The following is a 24,705-nucleotide window of genomic DNA, read 5'->3' as shown; positions in this document are numbered from 1 at the left end:
GCCGAGTTTGGATTTAGTTTTTTAAATGGTTTATGATACAAGGAAGTAATTAAAATAATAAATTAATATAAAAATGTTTATTAAAATGATTTGTAATTTGAATTTAACTTTTTCATTATATGTATTGAAAATTTAATTACCGTGTTTCGTTAACAATTTCCTAATGATTTCTTCCTTAAACCTAATATTAATGTTTCTTTAGAGAATAATTAATTTTTTATGGTAAAAATTATGTATGTTATATAGGTGGGAGAGAATTTTGTTATAAAGACTAAGATGGCACAGAAAAGGTTGGGAAACACTGCTCTAATCGGTAACGCTTTTTTTATGGCCCCCGCTATTGGAGGCCTCTCGTACCCCTAATTTGTTAGGATTGGGGTCTTTGAAATAAGTTTTTCAAAATTTTATCTTTATTCTTCACTTTCTTTCATACTTCTCAATTTCTTTTATTCTTACCTTTTTTCCTTCACAATATCTATCATTTTCTTTCAAGAATCGAATTGGTAACGCTTGACGCGTTATGAGTGACAGTCCAAGGTGAGATCTACCTGTGTCGGGCCATGGAGTGCCTAACCGAACCAAGAGCTCAGCAAGTCTCTCTATAACGTCAAGTATAGGTTCTTGAGTGAGTACTCGAGTCAAGTTACATCAACGAGTTTTAAGCTATTCGCTTTCTTCTCTGCCTTCTCCACTTCGCGGTATCCGTAAATACCAATAAGGCAATATTCAGATCGATCGAAAAATCGAATATTTAAAATAACGAAAGATGCGTTTTAAAAATATACTATATTACTACCAGTACTACCCTTTTCACTATTTGTTACTTTCATTATAATAATTTCAGAAGGTAAACGACCACTATTGGAAGGCATTCCACAGATATTCCCATTGGAACAGGTTGGAAGTTGCTTGCATCCAGCGCCGACGATCTTAAACTCTAGAACCTTATGAGCCTAGCGGCCTTCTTTTCTGCGCGCCGAGTTGTCTGTCCACGGGTACTTCAACTTGCCAATTCGCAAGGCTATATGTACATGGGCTATATTGTTAGTTTAATAAGTTTAATATTACCATAACACGTGACCTTATGGTTCCACACGTTATTAAAATGCCCGAATTTTTTGTTTATTCCGTGAGAATAATTTCTTACACCGTCAACCACGACCGGAGCAAATTAGATGGACAGTTACTTAACCGCGTCATCTGTATCCACGACTTTAAGCCCATTACGTATGACTAAGCGAGCAGTTCGAAGGACAACAACTCTAAATTCCAGTTCTCACTATAAACAGTCACGTACTTTACCCACTATTGGGACAAACAACTTTCAGAGACAGCTTGATTGACACCTGAAGCCGAATGCAGATTTAAAATACAATTTTTTACGTAAAGTAAGTAAAAGGCGGGAGAACAGGAGAGGCGCTTCTCAGCCTTTTGGTTAATATCATTGTGTAAATTCTGTTCCTTTTAGCTTAATATCTGAAAGTTCTCGCACTGCAACCAGGGGACTGGTATATTAAACTGATTTTTGTAAAACGACGGGATATTCGAGGCTCGCTCCACTTCCGTCATGGGTCGGCATTGCAGTGCCGCCCGGATTTGCTCATAAAAAACGCAATTTTGCAATCGAAGCTTATATATAAGCCAATCATAAGTATGCAATTGCGCGTTAAAAGTTTATATATTTATTAGTAATTAAATAATAGTTAATATAGTATATATAAGTATACATATATTATTTTTCCTTCTCAACATTTTTTATTTATTATTTTAAAGTAATATTATTTTAAATGGTAAAGAATATCCATAGGTGTAGGAAGAAAATAAACAATAATAGATTACATTTACAATGTTTAAATTACGTAGTATAAGTGTAAATCCCGAGGTTCACAAAATATTAATTTATAATTATGTCATATTTATAAATTTTAAATATAAACTGCCGGCAATTTTGTGTGAGCATCACAAGTCTGTGTCAAAATCTCCTGTCATAGCATATCAGCAGTGTTGTCACTGACTGAATATTTAAAAAATAATTCAATGTATGTGCTCTGAATAGACAAATATGTCCGAGTTAGCGTCCATCAACGCCGGTGTTGCCTTAATCATTTTATGAATACACGGGAGATGGACTTTGTATACAGGCCCGCGTAGTGTTGTGACAACGTATAGAAAAATTATCGATAAAACATTAATTTTGTTATAATAATCAAAATGTGCAAATACATGACACGTGTGTTTATTCGCATATTAATAATTACAATAGTTCATATTATTATTGATTTTAGATAAATTATACTGATTACTAGCGTGGCTAAAAATAAGACAAATGATTGATTCACAACGATGAGACACTCTGTGTTTGGCACTAATCGATGTAACATAACTCCTGAAGATGCCCCGTGGAGGGCTGAAACACGTCTTGAGTGATTTGGCGGTGGCGGTTGTGTGATTCGCATTGTTTGCCGCATGCGTATTTATCAGCGGGCTGGCGGGCGGTGCATTTCATTGCACGACTACCCTACTAATATTGGTCCTTTTCTTACTTAGGATGGACTTCCGCGAGGTAACGCCTGATTCCATTAAATACATGATTGATTACCTTAATTCCACAGATAATAAATTCAAATTAAAGTTTTCTATAAAAATTAAGGAAGACTTTGGATGCAGACTATTTTCAACCGGTCATATATGAGGAGATATATGTCCATTCGTACATATCACTGCAAGGTATAGACCTTCCGTAAAGAAAACCCAATGACCAGTGTCGCACTGCTCCCGACGACTTCCAGCAATCTTGATGTTCAACGAATTCACGACTTACTCATCGACAGGCGTCAAAATAAATATATACAAAATAGCTGATCCCGCAAACGTTGTTTTGCAAAAAAAAAATATTTTTAATTTTCGATTTAAAAATAAGGGTTGGTCGTAGAGGGGTGAAAATTTAGGGTTGTATGTATTTTTGTATGTTGTATCATAATAAAATAAAAACAAAAAATTTCGTCAAAAAAAAATTAGGGTGAACAACCCACACACATATCACTTAGGGGTATGAAAAATTGATAGTAGCCGATTCTCAGACCTAATAAATACGCATATAAAATTTGGTAAAAATCGGTCAAGCCATTTCAGAGGAGTTCAAGTTCGAACACCGTGACACGAGAATTTTATATATTAGATATAAATATCGATAAAATTATAAACGTAGGTGCAACACTAAAGCTAAGCGTCGACATACATCAAACCGCACGTCCCGAGGGCACAAATCAAACGGACATCTCATTCGCATCGAATATAATCTTGCAGCACAATAACCTGAACTGTTTACGTTTCGCCGTAAACGCCCTTTGATATCGCACCGTAATTACAACAGCGCTTACGTCTGGTTTTTATACGGTTTTACAAAGGTGCGCGCAGTTAAAATTATATATTTCGGGTTTAGTGTTCGACCTATTTTTATGTACATTGCTTTATTAAAACAAATGCAACACAAAATTTGTATACAGGATGATTAGTTGTACGTGTAAAAGTTTTAAAAAGGTGAATGTACAGCTTATTTATCAGCAATACACTTTGAAATAGGTTACATTATTTTTTCTTTTGATTTGCGGCAGACAAATGACATATACGGATACAAAATCAACAATGAATTTTTAAAACGCTTTTTATTACTATGTTATCATTACGTTATTATTTATGAAAACACTCATTATCTGGTAAAATGTACCTTATATATATTGACAACAAATGAACTCTACATACATCAATAACCAGTCATATATATATGTAGACATATTATACTGTTGCTTTCAAGCTAATATCTAGGTACTATATGTATTACTTGCTTTGGCATTTTGACTGTTTATCATAGGATACAGGCAAGTTCTGATCACCTCAGGAATATGAGCAACACGATGGAGGTAGATCAACAAGAAGCCATCTGTTCTTCAATATCTCGTGTGCGTCTCGACTTCTCCCGTCTCACCGCGGATACAATGAGGTCGCTAACACTTCTGCGCAAAATTTTAACCAAAATTTCGTAGAAAAAGGAAAATTACTAAAAATTTTCGCTACAAATATGTTTCAGAAGGTTTTCGAATTATACAGGAGAATGTTTTTATTTAATCCAGAATATATTTTGTGTTAAATTAAGACGTAACTTTTGAATACCGAACCCAACACAAGAAAGGCAAAAGGTCGTCAGAAGCTGCATACAGGCTGCTTCCACCGGTATTAATGTCAATATATGTGGGAAGCCTATGACCAGCGGTGGACGTCCTTTCACGACCCCTGTAATGACATTATTTACAATAAATTTTTCACACTATTTTTTAATTATTTCCCAGCTCCTCTTTGGTCATTCTTACGATCTTTAATTCATTCCTCTGTCGTCTTTTCATTCTCTACCATTCCTTTCCTCCTTGATTACCCATCATACATCGCCTCTCTTGCTTCGCCTTCTCTCCATTATACTATGAGCAGTGGACGTTTTACGGCTGACAAGATGACATCAATCAATCACAATTACGCGTAATATTAGGTCTCATCAAAGCCGTATCACGACACCATATTTTAAATGGCATGCGTAAAATACCATTTGGAAAACTAATTTTATTTCAGTCCTAGTTTTTTTTAATATTAAAGTAACTTGTGGGAGTCTAGGTATCACCAGAGTTGAATTTATGAAGCTAAGCTACGCATAGTTAAACCAAGACAATGACTGTCTAAAACCACACAAACATCTTACCTATATACCTATAAAAGTCGTCTATAAAATTCAGAAGTGACTGCAAATAACTCATCATTCAAGCGTTTCTAAAACGATCATCAATTTTATAGAATCAACACTTGTATGGTTCCGTAAGCCAGGCGATTTATAACCCTAAAGCTAAAGCAATAGGGTCGTTAAAAGAATAATCAGTTTCTTCATAGAAATATAATAGCTCACAAATCACGCGTGCAGCACAAAGCAATTCTGCCACGCTCTATAACAGCAATGATTAAAGCTTCGCCTGTGTGAGATGCGTTTACATCTTTCTTATAAAATATTACGTTCTTCTAACATATATGGCTAATGTATGAAGAGTGCGGAAATAAAATAAGACATGAAAAAATTATTAAACGAAAAGAAATGACCCTGTCCTTCCACAAGAGACCATCAGGCCAGAAATAGCGGAGGCCATAAAAAAACAAAAACAAAAAAAAACATACATGGCTTTTGGTTTTAGGGGTAAATGTTTATAGAGGTGAATGTCTAGCTCATTTGCAATCAATTAATATATAGTAACACCCTATCTAAAAATCAATGGTAACAAAAATAAAAGACAATAAGCAGGTTGAAATGGCAGTTGGTAAGCCACATCGCACAGAACCGAAGGCCGCTGGAGCCTTAAGGTGGATCTGGAGTGGAAACCAAAGAGCAACAAGCACATAGACGCTGGATGCAGGCCCGTATCTAAAATTTAAAACGTGAAAGTTGTATCCACATAATGATATTCAATTTTAAACCATAACGCGATTTCACAAAACGCTTATAAAAAATCTCTCTCTCTAACTCTCATGAAACGCAGCCTAACCATTACTAAATTAAACACATTTACATAAACAATCAAAAGTTATCAGACTAACGATAAGCCTCATCAATGTCCTGTCCGTGCTTTTATCGCCACTATTCTATTACCATAAGGTTCAATTTCCTCAGCAGTTTCCACCGTGAATAGTCAAAAAAACTCATAATCAAACCATGCAGTTTTCGTTCTTAATACCTACGGAATATGACATACAATCATTTAGACGAATCAACACAGCAGAACTAATCACCATGTAGGACATGCAATTTGCACTTTTAAACTTTTACTCTTAAGGACTAAAATCGTTTAAAAAAGGATATCATAATTGCCGGTAACCCGTCGACTCAACAGATTGGATCACAATGAGTCCATTCGTTTGGGTCAACGACGCTTCTAACGCACCGGCACCCTTGAGGAACACAGAGCAATTGAAATCAAAGGAACAATGCCACCTTGTTGACAGTTCATCTAAATGTTAGTAGGCGATTTATTTAGACTCTTAGGGAGCTTGAACCGAGCCCGTAGTTATAAAGTACAACGTACGACTGTTTTAAATTTTTTTTTTTTTTACAAGTGTTACCTTTATGACTCAAAATCTTCATGTTTCAGCATTAAGGGCATGATATACGTTTACATCTAGAGCTGTCCGAGGAATTATACAGGGCGATTGGTTGCAGGTGTACAAGCTTTTAAATCTATTTCGCTCCATAAAGATCACTCTGAAATAAAATAATTTATGGAATGCTACAAACTAATAAATTCTGGCATTACAAAACTAGAGATAGATAGTAAACAATATTTAATTTTAATATGGAGCAATCCCAATTTTGAAAACATTTTTTTACTATATTATCATCGTGTTATTTAATATAGAGTCTACATACACATTAATTGATTGCAAAAAGGCTGTATTTACCATTATAAAGTTTTTATATCCATAACCAATCATTGCGTATATTGTTTAAATTGAAACTGAAATTGATGCGTATCGGTAAAATAAGATACGGCGCCTTAAAACTGAAACGTGTACCCGTGGTAGTGGGATCCAACTCTACCAGATTAAACCTAAGTCTAGGTCAAGGGAATTCAATAAATACCTAACATTCATCCACGATTATTGATGAATTTGCTTCTTCACCCTAAAGTTACACATAACCAATCACCCTGTAAATATAGATCCAAACATTCTTGTATTACAAAACCAATGTAATAGAAAGCCTTGTATTACAGTACCAAATGCAGCAGCAGGCCGGCAAGAATAATTAAATCTGTCATTCAATAGCAGTCGTTGATTAAAAAAAAAATAAAACAACTCCAGTGTCCGTGCAAACTCGCTTGAAGCGCATACGTAAATATTAACGCAGGGATGGAATGATTAAAAGGAAGAATTTCTCGCCCGAATATCGTTCGAAATGGATGGAAGAAGCATTCGTTTCCTGTTCGCAGACAATTTTAATTAGCCCGTCGTCACTGGAACATCTTGTAGGTACAATCAAAGAAGTTCTATATATAGCAATAGATATTTTTACAAGATGGCGGTTCCCATAAAAAACCCTGAATTTGAGTTTTTAAACACAAATTAAATATTTATTTGAAAAAACTTTCACGATAAACATTTTTCAATACTGAATGCAAGGCCTTCGACGCGCCGAAAGTATTTACGAGGAACGGAGCCTCTTAAATTAAAAAATACTACCACGTGACGAGGCATCGGTCAAACAATGACAAGACACATTAATTTCATGGTTTGCTATTAAATTAAAAAAAAATTAACGGTGTGAGAACTCTTCTCAATCCAGATTCCGTAAAAATATAAACATATAATACAAAGTGTCATTGTTAAAGAAGTCACTGGCCTAGTGGGATATATCATTTTAAGTCTCATAGCTACCCCTAGAGCATCGAGGAAGGCTATGTTCCAAGCTATGATCGAAGAAGAAATATTTAATAGACTCAGGCGTTACTTTGCGGAAGTCCATCCTGAGTAAGAAAATGACTAATTTATAGCTACTTCCGCTATGTAGCAATAGTCGTGCCGCTGATAAATGCGCATGTGTACACCGATTAGCGCCAAACACCGAGTCTGACTTGGTGTTTGGCACTAATCGGTGTAAAATTACCCCTGAGGATGCCCCGTGGAGGGGTGAAACACGTGTTGAGTGATTTAACGGTGGTAGTTATGTAATTCGCATTGTTTACCGCACGCGCATTTATCAGCGGGCTGGCGGGCGGTGCACTGCATTGCACGACTACTGCTACATAGCGGAAGTAGCTATATATTAGTCCTTTTCTTACGAAGAAGAAATGTGGAGATCCACAGAAGAACCGGTGCGGTAAACCAGAACTGACGATATACTTAAGGTCACGGATAGTAGCGAGCTAGAGCTGTATTTATCAACATCATTCCAGGTCTTCTCCAATGATAGCGATCTTTAAATACTAAAATAAAAATAATAAAATGACAAGAAAAAATATGAATTTTACAATCTAATAAAAAAGAATAAAATTCATACTCATTTCCGAAATCAACACAACCGATTCAAATTATCAACAGATTCAATCTGTAACACACTATTAAGTACCATAGGATCTCGAAAGCAAGTCGATAGCGACTCGCTTCCGGTATGCTCTAATTAATAGGCGTGTACTCGCACTGAATATCGCGACCCTGATTCACACGACGCCCGCGGACTCCATCGCATTGCTTAAGCTAACAAAATGTTTCATTCGTTTTTTCCATTCGACATATAAAGCGAACCGAGCGTAGAGTTACAATGGTTGCTTCAACACGCAACTGATCCGTCGTGGTTATGTTTTCTTTATCTATATACAAGTTGCCCCGTCATTAAATACACACTGTGGACAGGCGCAGATGACGTAACATACGCTATAATACTCTAGAAACATTCCAAAAAGGATTGAGGTCCTCAATAGTGGAGTATAAGACGCAAAGAGGAGGCTTGTGGAAGTGTGACAGAAGATGCGGAGAGGGAGAAAGAAAAAACATCAAAACTTCTCATCAGCAACGGGAGACCTGAACGTCGGAGAACTTTATACAACGCCGAACTCCGCTTCCCACAACAAGGCGTTGGCTGCAGATTTCCAATGATATCCAACTAAAAACTTTTTCCTATGACCGGTCCAACATCTCTAATTATATTATATTACATATACTTTTTTCAACAACACTATATATTTTCGATTGACAATTGTTACACGATTATCAGAAAGACATACATTTTACATTTAGTGCAAATGTCATAACAGTCGTTATAACAAGTGTAGTATTGTGTTTATCAATTTTAATTGCACTATTCTTGTCCGCAACGGACTCCGCAGTGCGGCAGCAATCTTCTGCGCTATCCACTTCAACGGGTTATCATCTTCGATTGCGCAAAAATTTCACGAGGTCAATGACCTTTTTACTATGAACCAATTTTTTTTTAAATAAAACTATATATTTTCTTTACAACATATATCTGTAATTATAATTACCATTTTCTTTTTCTCTTTTATATGGCCCTCGCTGTTGGGGACCTCTCGTTCCCCTATCTCGTGTGGGACAGGGACTTTTTATTTCTAGTAATTTATTCATATTTTTTATTATTATCAATCTTCTCTTTCATATATCATCTTATCCTCTATCCCTCCTATCCTCTATCTATATTCATATATAATTACCATTAGCTAGACATAGATTCCAGAACCGTTTGGAAACGGAATATATCAAGTGTCTTCCGACGAATTTAAAAAGGTTGTCTCTATCCTCTTTGTAAGCAGATGTGCAACTATATAAAAAATAAGTGTAAACACAGCATTTGTGAGACTCGCCTGTGCCGTGACATCGAGCGTACCATTGTAAATTTTATAGCCATTATCACATAAATATTCCGCAAACGATGTAACGCGTAGATACATATCCATTAAAATAAATTAATGATACGTTTCTCTGATGACAGTATGGTTTAGATTCAGCGGAAAAAGCTGAACGTAGTTTTCTAACGGTTATTGGAAATCTGTGAATGATAATATCTGGCACCCACATACTTCGTTGCGCAGCCCGTTGTCGCTACAAGTCTTACGCCCCCAAAGATATCTATATTCTTTACCATTCATACGTATATATATATATATATATGATCGCCAAGCTTTACAGGTACGTACAACGTAGGAAAGCTGATGCTGACTAATAGGTGAACAGTGGAAATCCTGTATAATTAACGCATAGTGTGAATTATATAAATATTGTATTGTATCCCGGGAATAGAACCTGTGACCTACGTATGTCTCAGTTCTCTTAGCGTACCACTGCTGACATATCGTATAGACAAATATTATTGTCTTTTGTAGTTCATTACAAAAAACAAATAAATGAGAATACCAAAGTGAACACTATTTTAAACTTCTAAAATAATAGACGAATGCATATAAAAATAAGTTTTCTATTTCGCATTGATTTTTCATTGTAATGCTAAACATACCGTTAACCACATTTTACAATTGATTATATCCGAACACGCTTGTTTTATACAGTATTAATTTCCTCTTTTTTGATTTAAAAAATAATTATGTGTTCATTCGCCTTTCCACTACATGCACAAGTCATTTTTTTTAGTTTTTGCTCACATAGACAGGAAAAGCGATGGAGTCTCGTTGAAACTTTTGAACAGTGGCAAAGTTGATAGACGGCGACCACGAGACCGCAGCAATACGCACCGAAGACCGGCACGGCACACACACGGCATGATATAGTGCGCGACAAATTTTCCAAAAAATAATCTGGATCTACAGTAGTGAGGGATAATACCCATAACCGCGGAATTATTTACACAGTGATGCTTCATTACAATGGTATATTAATAAGTATTTTTAAAACAAAAAATCCTGAGAAGCGCATTTGCGACCGCCAACTCAAAACACAAGACGCCACTTTATATTAGCAATTACGTTTGCGCACTTTAAACCGGCACATAACTATCACGGCTTTGTTTTGCCGCCAAAGTACCGCAGATGTAACCTTATTTACTTGTATAATTATTTTTATTTTATACAGTCTTCACTCTTACACTTCAAGAGAAATACGTTACCTCATATTGATAGAAACTAGTATAAAAATGTACACTTCTATGATAACATCTCTCAACTTAAAGCTTAGGATTATAAATACACAGTTGTTAAACTTAAATTTAAAAATATTATCACATAAAAATTCTTTACACTAAAGCAACATTTTTTTTTGTAAGAACACTACATAAGTAAGTTTGTATGTACAAATGATAATATTATTATGATATATGAGTAATGCTTGGGTAGTCTAAGACAGCCACGAAAGATAATTACAGGTTGTAAACGTGTAATTGATAAATGGTTATACGATTACGATAAAATTACACGGGAGTAGAGACCTGAAACCCACTAAGGCTTCGTAAGACCCACAAGGTGGACAGATGAACTTATTCAGTCCAGCGGTGGACGCCATACGTCTGACATCATAATGATATTTACGTAAAAGTTTCGTTTAATTATTTTAAACAGTGACGTCATAAAGCCAATCTCAGAAATCCTATTACATTTCGCAATCTCTCAAGACCTAATTTTAAAAGTCGAGGATACTCTGTACTTATTACAGTAAGCTGTAGAAAGTAGTCATTTTAGAAACGTTTAGCCTCTATCGCGACCGGGTAAAGGTTAAATTAGATTGGCTCACCACAAATACCTCTCAGACGAAATCGCGAACTAATGTAAAATATGCTTACCATGAATTTGTATGGATATATACGTTTATAAAGAGTTACATTATAAATTTACTCGATACAGTTGTCTCGCATAAGATTTTGAAAACTGGCTCCAAATGACTTTTAAATTTACGAAGTTTATTTAAAAAAAAAATCGTACAAAATACTTTTATAGTGTGAAGAGTTTAAGTGATAAAAGAGCTTGAGAGTAAATTGCTCTACTAGCGAATTAACAATATTGTAAAAGTGACCACAATAAAACCCGTTTGAGTTTGTCGTGAGCTCTTCTTCGATCATCGAGTTATTCAACCTTGGTTTATATGATGGTTTGTTGTAGAGTTTCTTCCTGCTTCTTCTCTATAAGAGTACTCAAAAATAATACAGATAAAAAAATGTGAATGTTGTATTACTTAATTTTATTTTTATCTTTATTATTATAGAAGAGATCATACGTCCAACATTGAAAGTCCTATGGCCATAACTAATTGTATGTCAATTTGTATTTTTTATATTATACAGTCTACTCTTTATTTATGGCGACACTACAGCTAATGATAGTGATGAGTAAGCGAGATGGAAATATCGATAAAATATTAGACATTCACGTCGAGTCACCGTTGACACCCATTCCGTGGACCGAATTGTAAATTATAATCGTGGATATGTAAACACACCCATGACTGAGAAAGTAAGCGCGTAACAGGATACAAATATGTTAATACACGGTAATTGGCAATTGCAATGCAACTATTTAGTTTCACTATCATTGTGCTTACCTATTGCTATGTTATACACCAAAATCATGCTTTGCGTCATTTCGTTTTGCGTTTTTTTCGAAGTTGCGTCGCTGCTTAATTAGTACTAATTTTCAATGTGCGTCGTTAGATTTTCGAGGTTGCGTTGTTTTGGGTTCGAGTCTCTAATGTTTTTTATTTAAATTTTCTTTATTTTTCCAAAAGATGGCAACACTTTTGTTTCTAATTGCGCCATGCCATCAAAACTCGGGGATTCCCTTTTTAACAAAAAATCCACGCAAGTTTATTACAGTTTTATTTTTAATTTGTTTTGCTAATTTTGGAGTTCGGTTTCAATTATGTAGTGTGTTGTAATGCAGTGTGTTATGTTTTTTTTTAAAAAGAGAATAATAAATTTATATAAATTTTAACGTGTTGTTTCTGGTTACAAAAAAGGTATATATTTTTTCCAATTTATTTATTGGCAGAGTTATATTATTTTTCTTTTTAAAATGTTTACTTTGTTCAATTTTCTTTTTAACAAAGTAGTATTTTCGTAACCCTGGAACCTATCTTCGTTCCTTACATGGTCTGCTATAGAAAATCTTAATTCACTTTGCGGCATTTTAATTTGCGTCGCGATTTTTTGGAACGTAACCACGACGCAATATATTGGTGTATATATGGCAACACAACGGTCAATACAAAACACTTCACTCCCATATAGTCATTCTCACATTTTTCAAATATACGTCATTCACACACATTGACACTTCACTCACTTTTTCTCTGTTAGGACAACGTATCCTTGCGACTATTATTTTAATCATACATTAGAGTCAAAATAAACGGGAGGTTTCAATCCTTTTTACCTCCCAAATATATAATACTTTCTTGTTTTAGTAAGTCATCAAGTCTCTGCTAAATATGACAAAGTCAAAGATGCCGATTGCCATGTTTTTCTGGAGATAGACCAATTTCATAAAGTTTGAAAAAACTAAAGATCTTCGCCACGTACTACCGACAGTTGGGAGAAGATTGCCCTTGTTTGCTACGGATCTTTCTTGTTCCAGCTGCGAGTCACGACAGCGTTATATTATTATTTACAAATTTTCTTATGGATAAATGCAAATAAAATTCATACATATAAACAATATGATTCGGAATTTTAAATTTAATTGGTACATTATTTTATTTCAAATTCCTTCAAAAAATTTCGCATTCAAAGACATCGTCGCCGACTGTTACACGGGTCCGGCACTTAAGTGGTCCATTCTCGATTGTTCGCGCTTCGAATTGACGATGTGCAGCCTTACAAGTAAAAGAGTTTTGCGTCATACCAATTGTATATAGATTTATTCGTTAGGCTTCAATGCGTGTGGTCCAAGCCTCCATAGATTTATTCGCAATCGACTAGTAGTCGAAACTAGAACTTTATGACGTAACTTATTTTATATACCACCTATAAGTTATGTACGATATATACTACATATGTACCATATACTTTATACCATATATTACTGGAGTCATTAAACAAAGTCACAACACACACATATTCTGCAAACACTCAATACACAAGACACTACGTACACACTGTCAATATATAAACACTATACTTTATTCAGTTTTTCTTCTTTTATTTCAACTTACGCAATTTTAAATTTGAATTAATATAGTGTACTTCATAAATGGCGTAGTTTATTTATTTAAATTTATATTTTTTTATTTAATAATCTTTATTGTACACGTTAAGATACATTTAATAAGTTTTACAATAATATACAAAAAAGTACAATGGGCGGTCTTATCACACAAGGCAATCTCTTACAGACAACCATAGTATGGAAAAGAAATGTGCTAATAATGGGTAGTTTACGAGTACAAAAAATACGTATTTACAAACAAACGAACATAAACATACTTAAACATACATAAAAATATATACAGATGTAAATAACATATATACTTATAATAGATAAGGTAAAATACATATTATAAAAATAATATAATAATAAATAAAAACATCAAACTGATTTCGCTTCACTTGCCTCAGAAAGACATAGAGGAAGAAAACGAAATGGAAATGAAATTGAACGAATATTTTGTTATGTATGAACCTGTTCCTTAACTGGAGTTTAGAATAATACTAAATAAAAAAATAAACTAACATCTCGTACAATATCTATTAGCGCCTTTAGACGTAGGTGCTGAAACGTGGTCTTTTACTCCGGACTTCAAGTGGCAGTTGACAAGCCACATAGCGCACGGGACTGGGTTTCAAGATTCTTGGACTGGCAAGCGTAGCTTATAACGTTCACCCACAAATTGGACAGATGACCTTGTCAAGGTCGCATGAGAAACCTAAACGTTGCTGTCACGCAGTCCTATTCGAAAGATATGGTGGGCATATGTCCAGCAGTGAATTGTAATTATGACCCCGGAGCTATGAAACGATGGTTACACATCTGTACGGCTTCATATGTCGCATTAATTTATTTCACACTAACGTCTTGTTAGAATAATGGCGTGGAATACGTGTTTTTCTAGAAGTGAAATCAACGGCAAAATTTATCGAGTCATTTTACAATTTCCTCGAAATTATTGAAATACTGCTCTAGAGTAAGTGTCCCATTCATGTTAAAGTGATAGTTACATGACGCCAGGTCTAAAAAATACAATAGATGCAGCAGGATGTCCCATCCAAGCGATTTCAGTGTATCTTTCATTACTTTTGTGTGTCACATAGACATGTAACAAAATCATTTAGCTAGGCCTTCTAGCCTAATCAAAGCTACATGCGATAAATATTAAGGTGACAGGAAAGTAATGTCGTCTTTGTTGACATATTTTACAGAAAAACCAACTTTGATAGTTTAGATATAAACCATGACTGCCTATCCTCCTTCAAACATTCATCTTATAATATATTATGATACACATTCTATTATTAATGAATAAATAGTTAATAAAAGAACTAACTTCTTTAATTATATTAAAATTAGAGTTAATCAACACTTTTTTTTTTTTGTTAACCTTGCGCATTTTTGGTGGCCTGTCATTTAAATTGCAAAAGAACTATCTATATATATTTTAATTGCTTTATATGTGTATATAATATTGTTAATTTACTTGGCAATCCTAAGTAAATTAAATGAAAATGTTTAGCGTTGTATAACTACCACTCTAGCCCCATCTGACAGACATGGTCTTGATGAAGCTAGTACGTATTCCACGTCAATGTCTACTTTTAAAATCCAATTTCTTTACAAATACACTGGGGTAGTATTTTCATTAAATTTAAATCTTAATGTGTATACACAGGGTCTATTCTTCCTTAAAACTGAAATGGAATGAGTTCGAAAAAGAAACAAGAACAGCTGTACCAATAATTACGTAACAATCTTTTGTTGTAAAATGACAATGAATTAAGGCGCATAATTGAAATAAGTCTGTCGGTATGAGAAGAAATATGTTTTATTTAAACAGAGTGCTGTTAAAACGAATAATTAAACATATGAAGGACGTCAAGACACAAAGAAATTTTTTAAACGGAATTTTAGTGACATTGTGTTTTTTACGAAGGGTTATCATAATAGGCACTCTTATGGATACTTTCATATATTATATCATTAGAATAAGAATTATTGTCATTTATACAGGTATACAGGGTGATTGTAAATAAGTAGTAATAGCTTTAAAGAAATGAATATAAAGCCCGTTTAGGACGCTCGTTGTCGCCGCTCGAGAACCTTTCATCACCAACAGTTAAAGAGCGATATATCCCACACACTGGAACTTCATACGAGCAATTCTTCTAGCTACATCGGTGATGGTAAAACCACGTGAGTTCGCAATATTATTCAGTTTCGAAATAAACCATCACTATCATCAGAATTTCGGGTGTAATGCCAAACGCATACCTAAACAAATATTCTAGCATTGAATAGAGTTTTGTTGTCAATACAGATGCCAGAACCGAGACGTCAATATAAAACAAAGCGAAGGCAAAATAATTGAGAGCATTGTTCTCACATGGCACAATCCAAACGCATTTAAGAAATATGTACTATATTATATTAGTGACATTTCATTGAAGAAATATGTCCAATATTTAGTATAGTAATTAAATCCCGTAAAGTCTCAAGAAAAATGTGAATATTGTTTTCTGAGTTTCTTGAAATATATATATATATATATATATATATTTGACTATAGGGGGTACGCAAATATAGCTCACTTAAAAGCAAAAGCTTTTAAGCTTCTACAACTATTTCCAACCACCTTGTATAAAGTGATCACTGTGAAGTACACATAGTTACAATAGTTGTTTTTTTATATTGGAATATGATAGGCCAATAACATCCATTTATGATAAATCCCTTTTACACCTTTTACATATTTTACCGATCACACTGTATACTAAAGTGTAACCCGCCTTATGCAGATTATTTTCTAAAACATTCACAATTGTAATATCAAACGGATTGTAAAATAACAATCCAGTTGAGCATTCGGTTTCCGGACAACACGGATATCGCTTGAGCTGTTGAAACGACTTCTCCGGGTCGCTTCCGCCGGCGCGCTCCTACGGGAAAATATCACGACTCCTTTGGCGATCTGCCATCGTGAATTTGTCGAATTGCGTTCGCGTGCCATCGTTTTATAGATTCCGATCGTTTCGTTTACGACATTCATATCGTTATTAAATCGAAACGAATCGAAATCGTTACGACATAGTTGTGGTAAAGTTTGTTTGCTTTATTTTTCAATTATGAATCAAGTTCTTTTAAAGCCTAATGATAATAAAGTAAGAAAAAATGTTTTTAAGATACAGGTATTATTATATACTACATATTAAAAATTATTATCGTTTACTATCTAGTCTTGCGGACTTTGGAAAACTAGAAATTATCAGAAGTCGCATTACAATAGAAAATCAAGCATTAATGCAGCTTATCTCGGAATGATTATCCTATACAGGCCGATTAGAAATAGGTATAAAAACTTTAACGCTTTTTCCTAACAAATAAGTTATATTCACTCTTTCAAAGGTTTTAGACGTTTAACCAAACTCCAGAAACACCAGAAACAGGATCAGAGAGGGTCTAATGCAAAGATTAAATGAAATAATCTTTATATTTTAAACATTTACTCTGTAATATATTTTTTACTATAATTTCATGCTATTTTATTGCATTATAATTCTATGGTATCAACAAGGAGTTTATTATAAAGGATTTTCAAAATTTCGCAGTTGCCAACTATGTCTCGTTAGTAAAAAAGTTAACAATATAAAAGTTAGTAAAAAGGATTTTTATCTTGATTTCCGTGCTGAACATTTTACTTCATCATTTTCCTTACATTAATTGTACGTATACACACAAACGGGATTTTCGTATATTCCCATAATTTTCCACTGCCAAAATAGCTCAATCTTATAAAAACTTAAATGAAATTCGGCTCCGCAGCGAACAATTGTGGATGGCACATAAAAAATATTCTCTCTCTGTCAGATGTTACTGTCGAAGGCTTAGTGTACAAAATTGATAAATCTAAAAGAAAATGGATCGCCCAAATGAGTTGCCGAGCTCGAAACTCTATAAGGCTTCGACGATTTTCTGAAAGCAATTTTTTTTCATATTTTCGATTTGACATGACTAACAAATAATGAAGCAATTACACGATTGAGAAAACATTTTTCTTTTTCCACGTTAACTTAAAACGAAAACCAAAGAGTTTTTTTTTAAGGTGTGATCAAACAAAAATATCTTTAACAAAAAAGTAAAAATACTTTTTTTAAGTAATCGATTTTAAATTAAAACATATGGTCACTCTTAAATACATGATATTTATTTCTTCTATTGGAATTCAAGAGTGCAATTATTTTTTGCAGTAACAAATCTGTAGCTGCAACTGATTTTATAAAAACTTCATATCTTTTTTAAAGCTCGATGCCTCCTCCAAACGGTCTTATTGGAAATCTACGGGAGAGAGCGAAGAGGTTTTAGGAGTGAAATGATGGATTTATGTAATAGCTGACCAACACACTTAGAACCGGCGCAGTGAAATAAAAAATATTCGTAGGATGTTCTACTGCTGAAACATTGATAGTAAACAATAAAATATATTCTCTGGAACACCATGAAGAAAAATTGCATTTAGAAAGAACTAAAACCGCGTAAAAAGACGTGTCGCAAGCGTATTCGTCTATTTCCATACGACAAGCGTTATTTATTAAAGTGAAACGCGGCGTTTGCAAGGAAGACGCTCTCTTCCGTTCTCGTCGTGACGAAACTGGGGGGAGCTCGGAAACTTTAACGAGCGACCCAGATACGGACAGCGCTGCATCCTAACACCCGCCCGGGAACGACGACGCTTGTAGATTTCAACGGAATTCGCAGAGCAGACTTACAAATAGATTTTCATCCAAGTAATTTTAACTTGAACTGTTCGTTGCAATCCAATCGACGGATTTTGACTTTTGCGAACTATACCGAATGATTGGTTATACGCGTAAAAACTTCAAATGGTTAAAAATAACGCATTTGCAAGCAAAAAGGTTTATAATTTTTACACTTCTAATCAGCCTACGATCATTCCGAAATATGTTACAATAATATTTTTTGGATTAGGATACAGGCCAATTATTACAAAATTGTAATTAGAATTTATTAATGGTTTGCAGTTATTACGAGTAAATTATGCATCGAATTACCAAATTTATAACATACAAGATAATATGAAAGATAGTCAAGTTTCATTGTTTTAGACTTCTTTTTTAAAAATTATACTTCACGCTCTTTCTATTGTTTAATTTATTATGAGTCGATTAGGGGACTCTGTGAGCCTGAGCTAGTGCTCTGGTGGGCAGCGATACCCGCGGAGCCTAGGTCGGAACTGCCTCTATTATATCCGCCCTTTTATATATCTGGTTGTTACTGCTCGCAATCTCAATTAAAAAAAAAAATTCAAACTTTTTTTTTACTATATTTTCATTACGTTATTACTTTTACAACCATTGATTTTTAGATAGGGTCTACACCCTATATATATTTATTAACAGCATATGAGCTATATATTCATCTTTTTATACTTTTATCTCATCACATGCTAGATCATAAGCAGTTGATTCAAATCAGTAAGCAAACGTTAGCTTTATTGCACAATCCTTTGTCTCTAGTGCCGATCGCTGAGATGTATACACTGCTCTCATTTTATAGGAACAAGCTTAATTTTAACCATGCAAATCATTTGCTTCTCTTAGCGAATTTCAGCAACCAAGACTTCATTACTCATAACCAAAGATGATTGTATTTAAACATATCTAAAAATATATATCACTATGCCATTTCAAATTTAGATAATATATACTTTTTCAGTGTGATGTTATCAAAAATAGTATAAATTTTTTGTAAGCGTCTCTGTCGCACGAAATACAAACAGTCCGGTTTCTATTAGGAGCTGAAAAAATTATCCGATCGTTTCTTTTCAAAGGTCGATGTGCAATATTAATCGCCGGGTACTGTAGATAGTTAATCAAAACGAGATATGGATGCGTTTACATGGGGATGAAAGGTCTTTTTACATCTGCCAATGAAAACAAAACAAATATTATTAGTAAGTTATATGTAAAGATAATAATTTTGTTAATGCTGTATTATAAAAAATTACGTAGTGAATTAAAACACAATTGAGTTTCTTTGTACGCAACGAAACAACATTTAATGTTCTATTACACTTGACTGACAGCTCTCTCATATGAAACTATTATATTTCACGTTCGACCACCACATAAAACATTTAAGATAATTAATATTAAAAGTAACAAAATTATTATTTTTTAAAATTTAAAAAATAAGTATCGTTATTTTTTTTAAAAAAGTAGCTTTAGATATGGACACGACGAGTCTAGGTAAAGAATCTTCAAGCTTTTTTTCACAGTTGTTGATCTACTTCAATAATTTTTTAACTATGTCTACCTACAAAAGAGAAGTTTAAAGATCGAAACGAAACGCTTGTTGCTTTGTCTCTCGGTAACTGTGTTTTAACATAAACTTAATTGTGCTTCAACCACTGACAATGCAACTCAAGATAGATTCTCTCATTGTATTGTCAGCGATATAAAACTGAGTTATAGGTGAAAATACTAACTTTCCAATATAGAAGCTCTTGTTCAATTATACACTTACTCCTGGTTGGTTCGAGAAAGGTGTTAATATTCATTTTTAAATTCCATTGCTGCGTTAATTAATCATAACAAGCGTTGTATGTATAGTGGAGTCGCGATGGTACTGGTTATTAGTTGGTTCGCTAGATTTCAATTATTACAATTATTTTACAGGTAAAAAAGTTACGTGCAGTGTTATTTTGGGCTTAGTAAAACAACTGTCTTTTTCTTGCGATTGAAACCCTTTTTTTACTAATACAAGCAAACTAGATACTTTTATGTAAACATTCAAGACTACAACATACACATAGACAGCCTGTAGACCCCCACTGCAAGGCATAGGCCCTTCTCAAAGATATATAGGAGGATATACCATTATACCATTTTTTGCAGACGAGTTGGCGATCGCAGTGCAGTATTATAGAACGCAGAGGACGCTGCTACCTATCTTCTAGAAATTTCTTTGTAAGCAGTGTCAATATATAATTTAAGAACAAAGTGTGAATTATGTAAGATCATATCCCGGGAATCGAACCCGTGACCAACTAACCCAAGCCTTAGTCTTCTACCGCCGGACTACCACTACTAAAAAAAGGTATCTGCTGTATTATTTTTAGTTTAGCAAATTGATTGTCTTATTTTGTCTTTCGATCGAAAATCTTTTGTCCAGAAACCAACATACAACTTTAGTTAATTTTTGTTTTAATATATAAAACTATCGAGGAAAACTAGCAAATGCAGTTTAGTTAATGACTGTGTTCATAGGTAAAGTGATTTAAAATATGAACGAGACTCATTCGATTCTTAACAAATATTCACTTCTATTAAACTATGCAATATAAAATACGGAGTAATTAGATAGGATATGCCTATTCATTGATTATAAATCTAAACCGCTCTGAGCTCTCCGTAGTTGGCACTGTCATATATTTAAGTTGGAGATACCATTATAAAGCAGTTCAATCTAATTATAGTTTGTATCTATTTGGAATTTTCTCAAATCTTTCGCATGACGTTTACAATCATAAAAATAAATAATGTTTTAATACATTAAAACACAAATGAAATAAATCGGAGTAATAACCACGCCGGCAGCAATAAAGGTACCGTTTATTTATTAGACGCATTAAACCTAACAACTGTACCATATATCAAAACACTTCATTCATTTAATTCGAATCAGCAATAAAACTTGACCGTATTTCCTGTCGTTAGCCGCTCTGTCACTTCTGAAGATAAGACCGATAAATGTTTTGCTAAATCATCGTCTCTTATTAGTTCACCGTACGAATTAAACATTTGTGTCGGGTTATGTTACAATAGTGTGACCATACTACATTTTTTTTTCGAGACTTTCCTATAAAAAAATACCGTTGTATGTAGATTGAATCAAAACGCCGCAATACCTGAAACAAATACAAGATGTTGTTAATGAATTGTTATCACAATTTTTAATACTTTATACTTCAATGAGCTAGGGATAGATAGATTCAGGAATAAAAGCGTCTAGATTCCCTTAACGGCAATTTAATAAAATATCACAGACACACCTCAGACAAAAAAATACGATTTCGTATAACGTGATGCCGTTTTAACTATATACACAAATAACACTGTGATGCCTTTAAACTTTGCTAATGCTCGCGATATATAGGGCCATATCGGACTGGCAATACCGTGCAGTAAGGTACACGGCTACCTTTTTTAACGCCTTTGAAGTCAATGACTTCCTAAATAATAAAGTCCCAAATCTGTTAGATTTAACCCTTAAATGCATAATGATGTAAAACTGCAACATACCACTTAAACGTAAAATGAGAGAGTAGATGCATAGTGTCGTATATATGCAACATTTTTTTTAAAGTATAAATAAAAGTCATGCATTTAAGGGTTAAAAATACCACGATTTCTACAAGCGTACATAGGAAGGACAATAAAGAAAGTAAACGACATAGTACAGAGGATTGCCAAGTTGAAGTGGCAGTAGGAGACTGGAGACTACAGACCGGCAAGCGCGGAGTAAGACATCCACCAAAGCGTGAAGCAATCAATCGTAAGCTTTCCAAAGAGGCCCGTTTCATTTAACTTAAATTTAATTTTCTATTACAATTTAGCCAGTTTCAGAGCCCATAGATACATCATAAAATTCTGCAAAGTCACCCAACAAAATGCCCATCACGACCGAAACCAATGAATTTTTTTTTTGGTCACTTAATGTAACCTGTACATGTTTATATTGTGACCGCGATAAATGAACTGCATACCTTAACCGTTTGAGTTCCAAGCAGCGCGATCGCGCTGTTCAGGTTTTATATCGAGAAAGTCTTGCACATTTCGTGCAGTGTGGACAGCTGAAGGTGCATCACGGTTTGCCGTTTTGGAGCGCTCACGTTTACTCACGCAACGTACAGAGCTCCTTTTGGAGTAAATAGTATATTTTACAATAGGAAAATCGTACTAAAAAAAATATACATAATCTTTAAAAAAAATTATCGAACAAAATTGAAATATATTAACAAAGAATTTAAAGAGACAGTAAAAATTATATTTTGTAGCATTGGTGTATATCACAACATACTGGATGAATTCCTTTTCCACATCGCGCGCAAATTAAGTGCGATAAACATACATAAAGCGCTATCGCGCTGTTTACTTTTTCTCAGTAATAAATCAAATAAGCGCTATCGCGCCACTTGGGTATTTTCATACATATATAGGGAAAGCGCGATCGCGCTGCTTGACTTTCTTCAACAATGATTTTTCAATACTGAGACTCAAACGTTTAAGCTTCTTTTCTTAAAATATTTCCATTGAATATAAATCGAATATCTTTTTACATATCAGAAAAACTCCAATTCACAAAACAGTTAATACTTTTATTCCACTTTTAACCCTTAATTAGGCGCATTAAGAAAATCACTCAATTAGGCGCATGGGGTCTTAAATGACCCCAAAAAAATATTGGGAAAAGAGTATCAAAAAGGAATAAAACTTAATGGATTTCTATAGTAATTAATAAAGTTCTTTAATATACTTAACTTTAAGAAACAAATACTTACTATGACATTAAAAATATAAAAAAAAAAAAAAAATAGTAAACCTCTCTTTAAACTAATTTTATGGCATAGCCAAGATCAACTTAAGAAATAAAGTTTATTCAGCCTCATCAGCGGAATCTTCTGTTCTGCATCCGACGCAGTAAATCCTTGAGTGTTGCTGACAAATAAATTTACGACACTTGAAACATTTTGGTGGCACTTTTTTGTCGTCCTGTCTAGGGCATGATGAACAGCGTCCGCGCATAGCTGTCGATTGATAAACTGCCTTGTTCACATTATAAACTTCATGTAGCCGTCTGTTTGTTGTAGCTGGTACAGTACGTAGTTGTATGCGACGTTTTTGGTGATCTTCTACAAGTGATGCAGCTATTTTCTTCAAGAAAATCCGTCTTGTATATGTCAAAGTCTTCTCAGTGTTCGCTTTGTGTATGACAAATGGGTTGATGCCAGATATGTTTATACTCCAGGTAAATGTAAAATAATATTTTGTGCTCGGGTCCTTACTGCGTTCGATGGTGGTACTTTACACCATTTCACTTTCGGGCCATTTCTCTGAGTATGTCGAGATAAAAAATAATTATCTTCCGTTGATACAGGGATGTCTTGGATATGTTCAGACTCCTTAATTTCGCTTTCTGAATTATGAGCACTATCAATGACAGCATCGTTTAAAGTTTCGTCTTGCGAATCCGAACCAGCAACATCTTGCTCTTCATTAGGCACTTCATCCAGCCATTGCAATACTTGTTTGTCGTTAGGCATTTCAATTCAAAAAAAAGAAAAAGCATAGAAAAAAGTCAAAAATACATAAAGAAATCATACCGCATCAAAATACACACATACAAAGATAAACAGTAAACAATATACTAATATAAACACAAAAAAATCACAAAAGTAAAAACTTACCTTCGCCAAAAAATGGAACGTAACTGGGCGCATGGGGTCAGCTCTCTAAAGGACAGCGATGTGTGGGCAAGAGTTAATGTTCTGGATGCGACTAATTTGCGTACCCCGCGGGGAGTGAGGAAGCTAGAAAGAGCGTTAGTACGCTCTGAAGACTGTAAGCCATTATTTTTTGAATTTCAAGCGGCCCTGACCCCATGCGCCTAATTAAGGGTTAATACTCTTATAAGCCAGCTAGCATAGTTTCCACTAGACAACTTATCACTTTGATGGTTATCGAACGAGTGACCGAGCTCCCGACTCAATAATAATACGCTGTTTCAACCCCACTACTCTCAATCCTTTTACCGAAAGTTGTCACAAAAGAATGACGGGGTCGAGTAGTGTTGCCATTTAAGAAAAATAAAACTACCTTTTATAAAACTATTACATACAAATATATTAAAAAATTCCAATCAAAATCAATACTCGGCTTCCGTCGTCAAAGTTTATTATATTTGCGTTGTACAACCAAAAGTCGTAACTTTAATAAGCGTA

The 24,705-nt window shown here is 34.2% G+C and overlaps 1 protein-coding gene and 1 non-coding gene across 2 annotated transcripts in view; one reads left to right on the top strand and one right to left on the bottom strand.

Annotated features, from left to right (window-relative positions):
- Positions 1-24,705, bottom strand: part of mim (missing-in-metastasis) — a 282,563-nt gene that overhangs the window by 143,560 nt on the left and 114,298 nt on the right. The window lies entirely within an intron of this gene.
- LOC137924761 (U2 spliceosomal RNA) lies at positions 1,416-1,609 on the top strand. The gene has a single exon (XR_011107607.1). It is a non-coding gene; the product is annotated as a U2 spliceosomal RNA (small nuclear RNA).

This window comes from Battus philenor, unplaced genomic scaffold, assembly GCF_028537555.1.
Source record: "Battus philenor isolate CCGP_79_NKW_IND1 unplaced genomic scaffold, ilBatPhil1.0.hap1 SCAF_24, whole genome shotgun sequence".
NCBI lineage: Eukaryota > Metazoa > Arthropoda > Insecta > Lepidoptera > Papilionidae > Battus > Battus philenor.
Note: the sequence above shows the minus strand (reverse complement) of the source record. Positions and strands in the feature narration are given on the sequence as shown.